The sequence below is a fragment of the Euprymna scolopes genome, chromosome 27 (genome assembly GCF_053919585.1).
Source record: "Euprymna scolopes isolate OS-2025 chromosome 27, ASM5391958v1, whole genome shotgun sequence".
Classification (NCBI taxonomy): domain Eukaryota; kingdom Metazoa; phylum Mollusca; class Cephalopoda; order Sepiida; family Sepiolidae; genus Euprymna; species Euprymna scolopes.
This window is the reverse complement of record NC_136508.1, coordinates 62,582,750-62,592,749: the sequence shown is the minus strand read 5'-3', so window position 1 is coordinate 62,592,749 and position 10,000 is coordinate 62,582,750. Positions and strand designations below refer to the sequence as shown.

Below are 10,000 nucleotides of genomic sequence, written 5' to 3'. Positions count from 1 at the left end.
GTGGTTGTAGCTAGTCGGGTGTTTTTGTTTTTGTGAAAGTTTGGCAAGTGGGAATCATAGATTGCAGTTTCATCCCTCAATTTCTTTTTCTTTTTTTTTCTGATAACTGTAATAATGTGGGGGTTGGTTGTTTTTGGTTTACTGATTATTAGATAACCCGAAAGGGGTTGATGTACCCCTTTCGGGTTATTTAATGGCGAATCTAGTAATTGTTGAAAATAAATAAAATCTGGGTCGGCACTTTTTCTTTTTAACAATACTTTTTGTTACCCTTATTTTCGCCACCAATTAAAAAAAAAAGTCTCTTGCTGCTATCTGTCTATTTTAGCCTGGAGGCATTTCTCCCCCCTCTCAACCGCACGCCGGGCACAGCCGGACAATTCTCGTCTGCGACTTCATACATCCATTTCTTTCTACGTTGTCTTTCTTTCTCCAACCTCACGCCGGCCATAGCCAGCCATTTTCTCGCCTGCGTCTTTACCCGTGTATTCTCTTCGACGCCCACTTTGTTTCTCCCGCAAGTACGTGCTGCATTTTTTCTCATTTTTCCCCTGCCTCTTCTCCTGCACACATCCTAATTTGCATATGCACGTTTTTCTGCTGCTGCTGCTATCCTCGCACGCTCCTGCTGATATTTTCCATGTGTTCTGTTACAAATCGATTCAGCCGGAAAATAGTTGTTATTAGCGTCCAACTTCTCTACGCATGCAGAAATATAAGGGGCAGTGTAACTGCATTCATTTGTAAAGTTCTGATATGCATTTGCGTTAGCTCATATGGTAGCAAATACCGCTAGAAAGCTAAATGTTTTGGTTTCGATTCTAGCTGTTGGCATCCGGGTCATTCTATTTTTAACTTTCGAAATCACTACTATAGTACTATATATATTGAGTAAAATATAATGACAAGTACATAATTGGCTCTATAATAATAATTAAAAAAAGAATGTAATCTGCTATGATTAAAATATCAGATTTAAGCGTATTTTACAAGTGGGCAACGCCGGGCAGCGTGCAAATTTATTGATAAAATAAGAAATAATTAATGGTGTTACATTTTCGAGATCTGAAAGGGTAAATAAAGATGTATTACACGAAATCGTTTAAAGATGAGATTTTCTTGTCGAGCGTACAATAACGCAGCCGAGCGTAAATACAATATGGAAAAGTAACTCACCGAACAGACGAGAAGGGCAAATAACTCAGTTATACTTAAGAGTTATCTCCCTTCGCCGATAATTATGCTTGTAACCTAATACTGGCGTTATCGAGTGTCCTCGAGTGGGGATTTTGCCTCGGTAAGTCGCGAGCCATTTGAATAAAATAGTTGATCGGTAAATAATGGAATAGGCTGGCCATTTATCTCAAGATGATAAGTTAAGCGTTTCTTTTCTGACGCAAAACAAGAACGAAAAGTCGGAAGAAAATGCCATTGTGAAGAGAGGAGAATACAAGGGCTCTCAGATATCGTCATAGAATATTAGCCCTCTCTTTGATACCCTTTAAATGCAGAAGTTATGCAGTGCGTGGCCAATTTACCGACCCTAAAAGCTTCGAATGCATTCAAGTATCGAGAGCATTGAAAGAAGGAAAGAGAGAGAGAGAGAGAAAAAAAAAAAAAAAAAAGAAAAAGAAAAGGCCAGCAGACGGCATTGTCGACAAATATCAAGTTAGCTTTGTCCGGTTTTGCGCACCACTCTTTAAAAAAGAAGGAAAGAAAATGGAAGCTCTCTTCGCCGATACAATAAACATGGGCGCCTTCGCATCAGCGAATGAGTGGCTGACAATCAGATGTCTCTGCTTCGAAAACGACATGTATTTGTCTTCGTGAAGAGACCAAATGTATTGAAAGATTTTTCTTAGAATATGGAGTGGATGTTTTTAGTGAAGAGAATTGGCAGGAAGCAGACGTTGGATTATTTGAAGACAAAGAGCCTGATTTATTTATTTATAAACTAGCGGAAGGTGTGGCAGCCTTGCCCGGTCGTAAAATAGGCTTAAATATACTTAATTCCACGCAGATTTCGTATTTATTGTTACAGAGTCAAATTCTTTTTGGATGCAATCAGCTAGAATCGAAACCAAAACATTTAGCAATACAGCCGCAGCTAAGAAATTAAACCATTTCAAGTTATGAATAAATTTGCGAATGCGCAAAAGTAATAGAAATATATCGGCGAGTTGAAATGAACACTTTGTATATCAATTTGGCGACATATTTCTATACTTGTAATTCATCCACCTCAAAAACGTTTACTTGTTATAACCCGTCCTTCGTATATGATTACTATTCCTTTTAATATGAGTGTTATGTGACCAGTAGTTTAATAGTTTATCGGTTAATTATTTTAACACAGACTCACACATCTAATGTTTTATTTATATAGAAGACTTGCCGGTCGTAAACTACGCTTAAATATGCAGATTTAATACGTATTATTACAAAGTCAATTCTCCATTGAATATTATATTGTACCTAATATACTGTACTGATTTCAAATGTTTTTTTTTTTTTTAATGACTTGGGTACCATTAGGTAGAATCGAAACTAAAACATTCAGTGTTCCAGTCGCGTTCTGTACCGTTTGAGCTAACCCGATAGATAAAGATAAGAAATATTTAAAATTAAACCAATTCTAGCTATCATTGAATTTGCGGATGAGTAATGAATAAATTTGCGAATGCGCAAAAGTAATAGAAATATGTCGACAAGTTGAAATGAACATTTTGCATCTCAATTTGCCGACATGTTTCTGTACGCGTTATTCAAACAAAGATTTTACTCGTTATAAATCATCTTTTGTGTATGATTACTATTTCCTGTTAATTTCTAAAGTAAATTAATCCCTAACTGTGCATTGAATAGATACCATAATACTTAGTTCGCTGCACCTTATCATAAAGATCCATACAAAATTAATTTATCGGTTACACACGCACACACATACACGTACATACATTTACTGTTTTATTTATATAGATTAGACTTTTTTTAGCAATCTCTGGTATTAATTTGGTATTTCATTTCAAAGTTTAATCTAAACAAATATCTTGCTTATACAGTATAGGTCACCAGTGAAAATCCGATTCAAAACAAACAAACAAACAAACAAACAAACAAAAAATATGATATATTTACGTATCAGAGAGAAATAAATATCCTCCTCCTCAAAAAGAAAAAAAAGGAAAAATGATCGAGTAGAATTTTAATCTTCTTCTATAATATAAATCTCACCTGTCTGTTTAAACGTATGTATGTATGTATGTATGTATGTATGTATGTATGTATATTTGCCTAAAACTTTCGACAGAGGCGACGGATTTTCACGACATCGGTATTGTTTTGAAGCTCGACCCTTCTGACGGCAAATATCGAAAAATTGGCTAAAAACATTAACGTCTTCACTCTCGACTGGGTACTTTTCTACAAGGAGGGGGTCGCTTTTTTCACCGATATTTTCGAAAGTCAACCCCTCTTTTCGATTGACTAGCCTTAATTTAAACCTTCGCCATTTCCGATTTGGCGATAGACGCAACAGCAAAGACGTCACGTTTTTCTTTTTCTTTTTACGTTCTTTTCCTCTTTCACGGTACGGGTTCGAGCCTGCCTGCCTACTACCACATTTTTTTTTTTTTTTTTGCTCAACACATATCTCCAAACATGAGGTTAACGATGATTATATATATCATAAATTTGGGGTTCGGTTTCGATTCAAACTGACGCACTCAAGTCATATGGATAGATTTTTATATTTATGAAATTGCAACTTTATAAAATATAAAAATCGATAGAACATTAACTCTATAATAATATATACGAAATCTACAAGAATTAAAATATCATATTTAAGCGTAGTTTACGACCGGGCTACGTCGGTCGTCCCTGCTAGCTTAGATAAATACTTTTGCAGTTTTATCAAAAGAACTACAATAATATCAGAGCGTCTCCATTTACGCTGAACGTCTACAGAATGCCAACATCAATATATTACATATGAATGAGTCCCCCGTGGAATTTCCACAGGTCCCGCTAGTTATTATTATGTTTGTTAACTTCGCAGTGTTGTGATGTTTTATAGTGTTTTATTTTTTTTTCTCAATCAAGAGCTGACTTTTACACAAAAGCTAGTTAGCATAGTAGAAGAATCGATTAGGTGGGAAGAAATTTGCGTAAAATGTTTACTGTGTCAAGCAGAACTGACTTCTGGAGTACGGTGATTTTGTACTTGATTCCCAAGGAATTACACCGTTTCTCAAGATCATCTGGAACTGAGCCAAGGCGCACCTATGATCATTGGCACGATAGTTTTTTTTTTATTCCACAACCTAGACAATCTCCACCCGCAGTTTTTGATAGTTCCGTAGTTTTGGATTTTTTTTTTTTTTGCCTGTTAAGTTGATGCGTTTGGGCAAATCATATCTAAATTATTATTATTATTATTATTATTATTATTATTATTATTATTATTATTATTATTATTATTATTATTCGTCTGCATCTTTGAAACTCTATCCCGCGTCACGATACGCGCCTATAAATATACTTGAAACCGTAAAAAAAAAGGTCGTAAATAAACGCTTATATTTTAGAATGTCGCCGTCATCGTTACTGAAAAAAAAAAAAAAACTTCTTACATCATTAAAAAAAACAACAAAAAAAACAATGCAAATTTCTGATAGACTTTAAGATGAAAAGAAGAAAAAAACATGATTTTTTTTATTCTCTTTTTCTTCCAACTATAAAACTATGATAATTTATTTGACATTTAACGTTTTATGACTGTATTATGATTTCCACACAATTCAGAAAGATTTTGTCTTTCTCATCTCTCTCTCTCTCTCTCATCTCTCCCCCTCTCTCTCATATAGATTATATCTCTCCACAACAACATATGCAAATAATAAATAAAATATTTATCAATATTCAAATTTTATTTTTAGCTGCAATATTTTAAGTCTAAAAAATTCTTATTTTTTACTTTACTAGAATATCTTGTTCTTTACTTTTCCAGGTTGAATTTCTTGTCCTTTACTTTTCTAGGTTTAATAAAATCTTAAGAATATTACTTTTCATGCGCGCATTTTTCCATATAATCCATGTTTTTTCCAGGCATTGCTATTGTATTAATATATAAATTTATAATATTTATTAATGATTGTCAAAATAAATTAGCTCTCAAACACACATTTATGCAATATTTATCATTCAATCACAGTAGTTCCGAGCCAGGGTCTCTACCGAGACTGCGGTTCATGAATTCGTGATCTGTATAGAGCGTAAACTAACAAAAAAGAAGATGGCACTCTGTGTCTTTTTAGATATCGTTGGAGCTTTTGACAACATACCCTTCAGTAGTATGTTCAAGTCGCTACGAGAACTCAATGTGCCACCAGTACTCATCCGATGGATTGAGTATATGGTGAGGCACAGAACAGTTCAAGTAGAACTACTGAGGGCAACTGTTAAAAGGGAAGTAGTTAAATGAAACCCCCAAAGTGGGATTTTATCACCTTTACTATGGAACTGTATGCTGAATCCTCTTTTAAAGGAGTTTAAAAATAGGAATATTTATGCCCAGGCTGATGCTTATGACATCGCAGTGCTGGTCGCGGGTTCAAAAGCATCATTGGTCAGACGCATTGCCAAAATGGCATTAAATATTCCTAATAAATGGTCTAATCGAAATGAATTAGAATTCAGTAGCCGTAAAACAGAAATGGTCTTGTTTACATATAAAAGGAATTGCCAACTTGGTGACCTTTTTCTGAGTGGACAGAAATTGAAACTTTCGCAGGAGGCAAGGCTGTTAGGGGTAATCCTCGACAGTAAGCTAACCAGGAAAAGCCACATAGAAAAGATTTCCTCCAAGGCGACTGCAGCCCTTATGCAATGCAAACAAATTGTGGGGAAAACCTGGGAAGTTAACCCGCATGTAATGAGGTGGATATACATTGCTATGGTATGTCCCATTTTGTCGTATGCATGTGTTTCCTGGATCCGCGGGACAGAGAAACTGTACTTGAGGAAGAAACTCCAGAAGGTACAAAGACTTGCTTGTTTAATGACTTCTTCAGCATATCCGAGCACACCTACTGGAGCATTGGAGATGCTGTTGAATATCCCTCCGATTAAAGAATTCCTGAAGGCAGAAGCGATACGGGGATCCTATAGAATAGATCTCATGGGTCTGTGGTGGTCAAGATCTGTTGGGACTACTGGAAAAACAAAGAGTCACGTAGATTTGTGTAATGAGGCTAGGCAGGAACTACTGCTCTTGCATGTGCCGGGTGACCTTATGACTAAAACCAGATCATTTGAAAAGCATTTCACATGTATGGTTTATGACAGAACAGGCGCAAGAGATTACGAAAAAGAGCTGGAAAGCAACGTAATCAAATGCTATACTGATGGATCTAAAATGAATGATAGGATTGGTGCGAGTGCTTATATAGAATACTCAAACCACCTCACCTGTCAAAAATCTTATTATCTTGGTAAACTGAGGACGGTCTTCCAGGCAGAAGTCTTCACCATACAGGTATCATCGGATACAACACCAAACACCAGTCATGAGCTGGCACCATTGGATGTGGTACCAAACACCACCCCCGCCTTCACCGAAGAACAGGATCTCAGACCTAAGTCTGACAAGTCAGCTCTAACATTCGGTAAACATCACGACAAAAACCGAAGAAGAAGGAGAGATAGCGCATGTTCAAGGCTTTTGAATCTGAGGTTCTGATCATGGAAGAGGTTCAGCAACAGGAAATAGCTATCCTTTCAGATAGTCAGGCAGCTATTAAAGCATTGGAGAATAGTACGGTAAGATCCCAAACCGTACTGTGCTGCATTGAAAATCTAAACCATCTAGGAAAAGAAAACCGCATATCTATTTCAGAAGGAGAGTTAAAAAAAAATTACTTATTAAAAAAAAGTTCGGTTTTTTAATTATAAAAAAACCGATACACGGGATTGAACCTAAAATCTTTCCACCATCCCCGGTACTCTAACCGTTACGCTAACATGTCATATTGGCAAAATCGCAGTAAAAAATATTTATATACAAAAAAAGTTATGCAAAATAAAAAAACAGCGTTAGTCACTTATGTATGTACTTACTCTCCTGTTTGTGAACCCACATATTTTGTTGTAACTTTTTTTCTACTGAACCAATTTTCGAAATTTTTTTTCAAAATGTAGCTAATGAGGTGTTCTATCCAACTATATAACCTGTTTGAAATTTGGTTGCGAACGGAATTAGTGGTGGGGGTTTGAATGTGTCTCGATTCATTCAATTTCGGACTTAAGCATATATTCAACCACTACCGTGGATGAATGATTATATATATATATATATATATATAATGTTATAACCAGTAGATCACTATGGACGGACGTCTCAACATTTAATAAATAATGTTTAAATTTCAACGATATTTCTCGCGGTTGAAGTTGGTTGTTTGGTTTGTTCCTTGCTAATGGAGGCAGAGATCGTTTCGTGGCCTGGATCGAGTGTCCTGACCGGCTGTAATCGTGACAACCTGAACTGATGATTCCCGAAAAGATGACACACTAGTGTTTGTAGGTATTTAAAAAAATGACTATAGTAATAATTATGTCGGTTCTCAGTTTTTATTGTTGAGCATTTTAAAGTTGAAATAAAAGGCGGTCACTTAAGCTTACATGCGCAGATCATAATGTTGCTCGGTCGTGAAATAACTTTTATATTTTCATTCATACAGATTTCTTATTTATTAATAAAGAGCTTAATCTAATCATCTAATACATAGTGATGATTTCAAAAATTATAACAAATATGACTTGGGTATCATCTGCTAGAATCGAAACCAGAACGTTTAGCGCTCCAGCCTTACTCATAATTTATCTCTTCAGCATCGTTACCGACTGAACTACTGAAAGATGGATAAGAAAGGTTAAAAATTAAGCGACCTTGAGCTATGAATGTTTAATTTTGCGCATGTGCAAAAGTAACAGTAGGAGTAATGTTTTATTCGACTTACCCTGCCAAGGTAAACTGTTTAGTTTTCCATTTTGGTTCCTTAGCAGCAATTTTTGCCTGCTAAAACCAAATCGAAAGAGTGCTACAGAATAAAATACCCTATATATCAAATTTCAACTCTGTTGACCAAATATATTGAAAAGTGCTTGGTAGAGACATTTCGAACGCACACACACCCACACACACCCACACACACACACACACCGACAAAGTCATACACACACATATGCACACACACACGCACATATAAATTATTTCCGTGTGCTAGAGGGTTTTCATCTTAAATTCTACGCAGTTATGCAGAATGTAGAAACTATGCATAAATATAATTCAGCTTAATAATAGTGAAATAAACCAATCATTTAATAAGAAACCATAAAAAAATAAGCAATTAATTAACGCTCGGTTTTCAAATGAATATGCAAATTAGTTGACCTGTCCATGACTGAGTATATTAAGAAGTTCGTTTTAATAATTTTTGAATAGAAAAAGTAGGCTTGTACATCAATGTCAAAGCGGGGGAAAAACCCCTCAATTGTATAGGCATATAGAGATATAGATATATACATATACGCACATTATATATATATATATATATATATATATATATATATATATATATATATATATATATATATATATATATATATATATATATATATATACACTAGTGTTGGGACGGTTAAACGGAATTGGAAAAACGGAAATTTTTAGTATATCGAAATCGGGAAATTTTGTACCTATTTTCCGATGCCAAAAACAGTTTTTTTTTGTGGTTTTTTTTTTACATAGGCATCACCACTTATCAAGGCCAAGAGACCACTCGAAGATAAAAGGGTTAAAAAGTGTACAGTAGAAATTGGACAATATAGTAATCGTTAGTAAATGAGATTCGGTATTTTGCTTAAAACTTATTTTTCTATTATTTGTACTAGTGATAAAATGATATATATATATATATATATATATATTTGTAGTCATCGACATACAGTCCTGTTTCGTTGTATCACAACTCATCAGTGCCGCTAGACCAGCATCTCTCCCAAGCCAAGGATTGAACTTAGGACCGTCGTGTTGACAGTCGGCGGTTCTCCCACTCGACCATGGAATTGACGCCCGTAAATAACTCGTCAGAATGTCTATTTAAATAGACACCCGCCACCACTTTTATAGTGCTCAAATCGCATGTTCGTAAACAAACAAACAACGAGCTTCGCATGTTCATATATATATATATATATATATATATATATATATATATATATATGTATATATATATGTATATATATGTATGGAGAGAGAGAGAGAGAGAGAGAGAGAGAGAGAGAGAGAGAAACACACGCATATAAGTTTTTTTTAATTCTATTTATTTACTAGCAAGACGATCTTGTGTTGTCCAGAATTAAAGGAGAAACATCACACTCTTTTACGGTCAGCTAACAACGTCAGAACATTTTTATTCCGAATTCATTCCAAGACAGCAGGGATCATTTGATTTATTAGCTTTTCAACGTAAGCCTTTTTAATGCTATTAAAAAAAAAACAATATCTGTTACATTATGTCCAAATCTTACTGCCACCACGCACACACCTCTGATTATGTGTTAATCAGAACGGAAATTGGTAAACCGTTCTTGCAACGCATCTCAAACATATCGACTTGATTGACGATTCTTCAACAAATACCGATGGTTTTCATTCTTCATCCATTCAAACGAGCATTTCGAAATCTCTCCACACTACCCAGACTCAACTAATGCGCACACTTCCCTGGTTTTATCATCCGCAACCTGTACGCCACCCTCCCCTTGCTAAATAAGCTTGTTAACGGAGACAGAAACATGACGTCATTATTATCAGTGCAGATGATGAAGACAGCATTTTTCGAGGAAATAGACGGTATCCGATATTGTCGCCCCTGAGGAACCAAACAACATTTTTGCATATTTGAAACGACATTAGAGTTGTTATTCTTTCACG

The 10,000-nt window shown here is 35.3% G+C and overlaps 1 protein-coding gene across 26 annotated transcripts in view; it reads right to left on the bottom strand.

Annotated features, from left to right (window-relative positions):
* LOC145248863 (roundabout homolog 2-like) overlaps nt 1-10,000 on the bottom strand; it is an 837,477-nt gene that overhangs the window by 739,807 nt on the left and 87,670 nt on the right. The gene's annotated exons all lie outside the window — the stretch shown is intronic.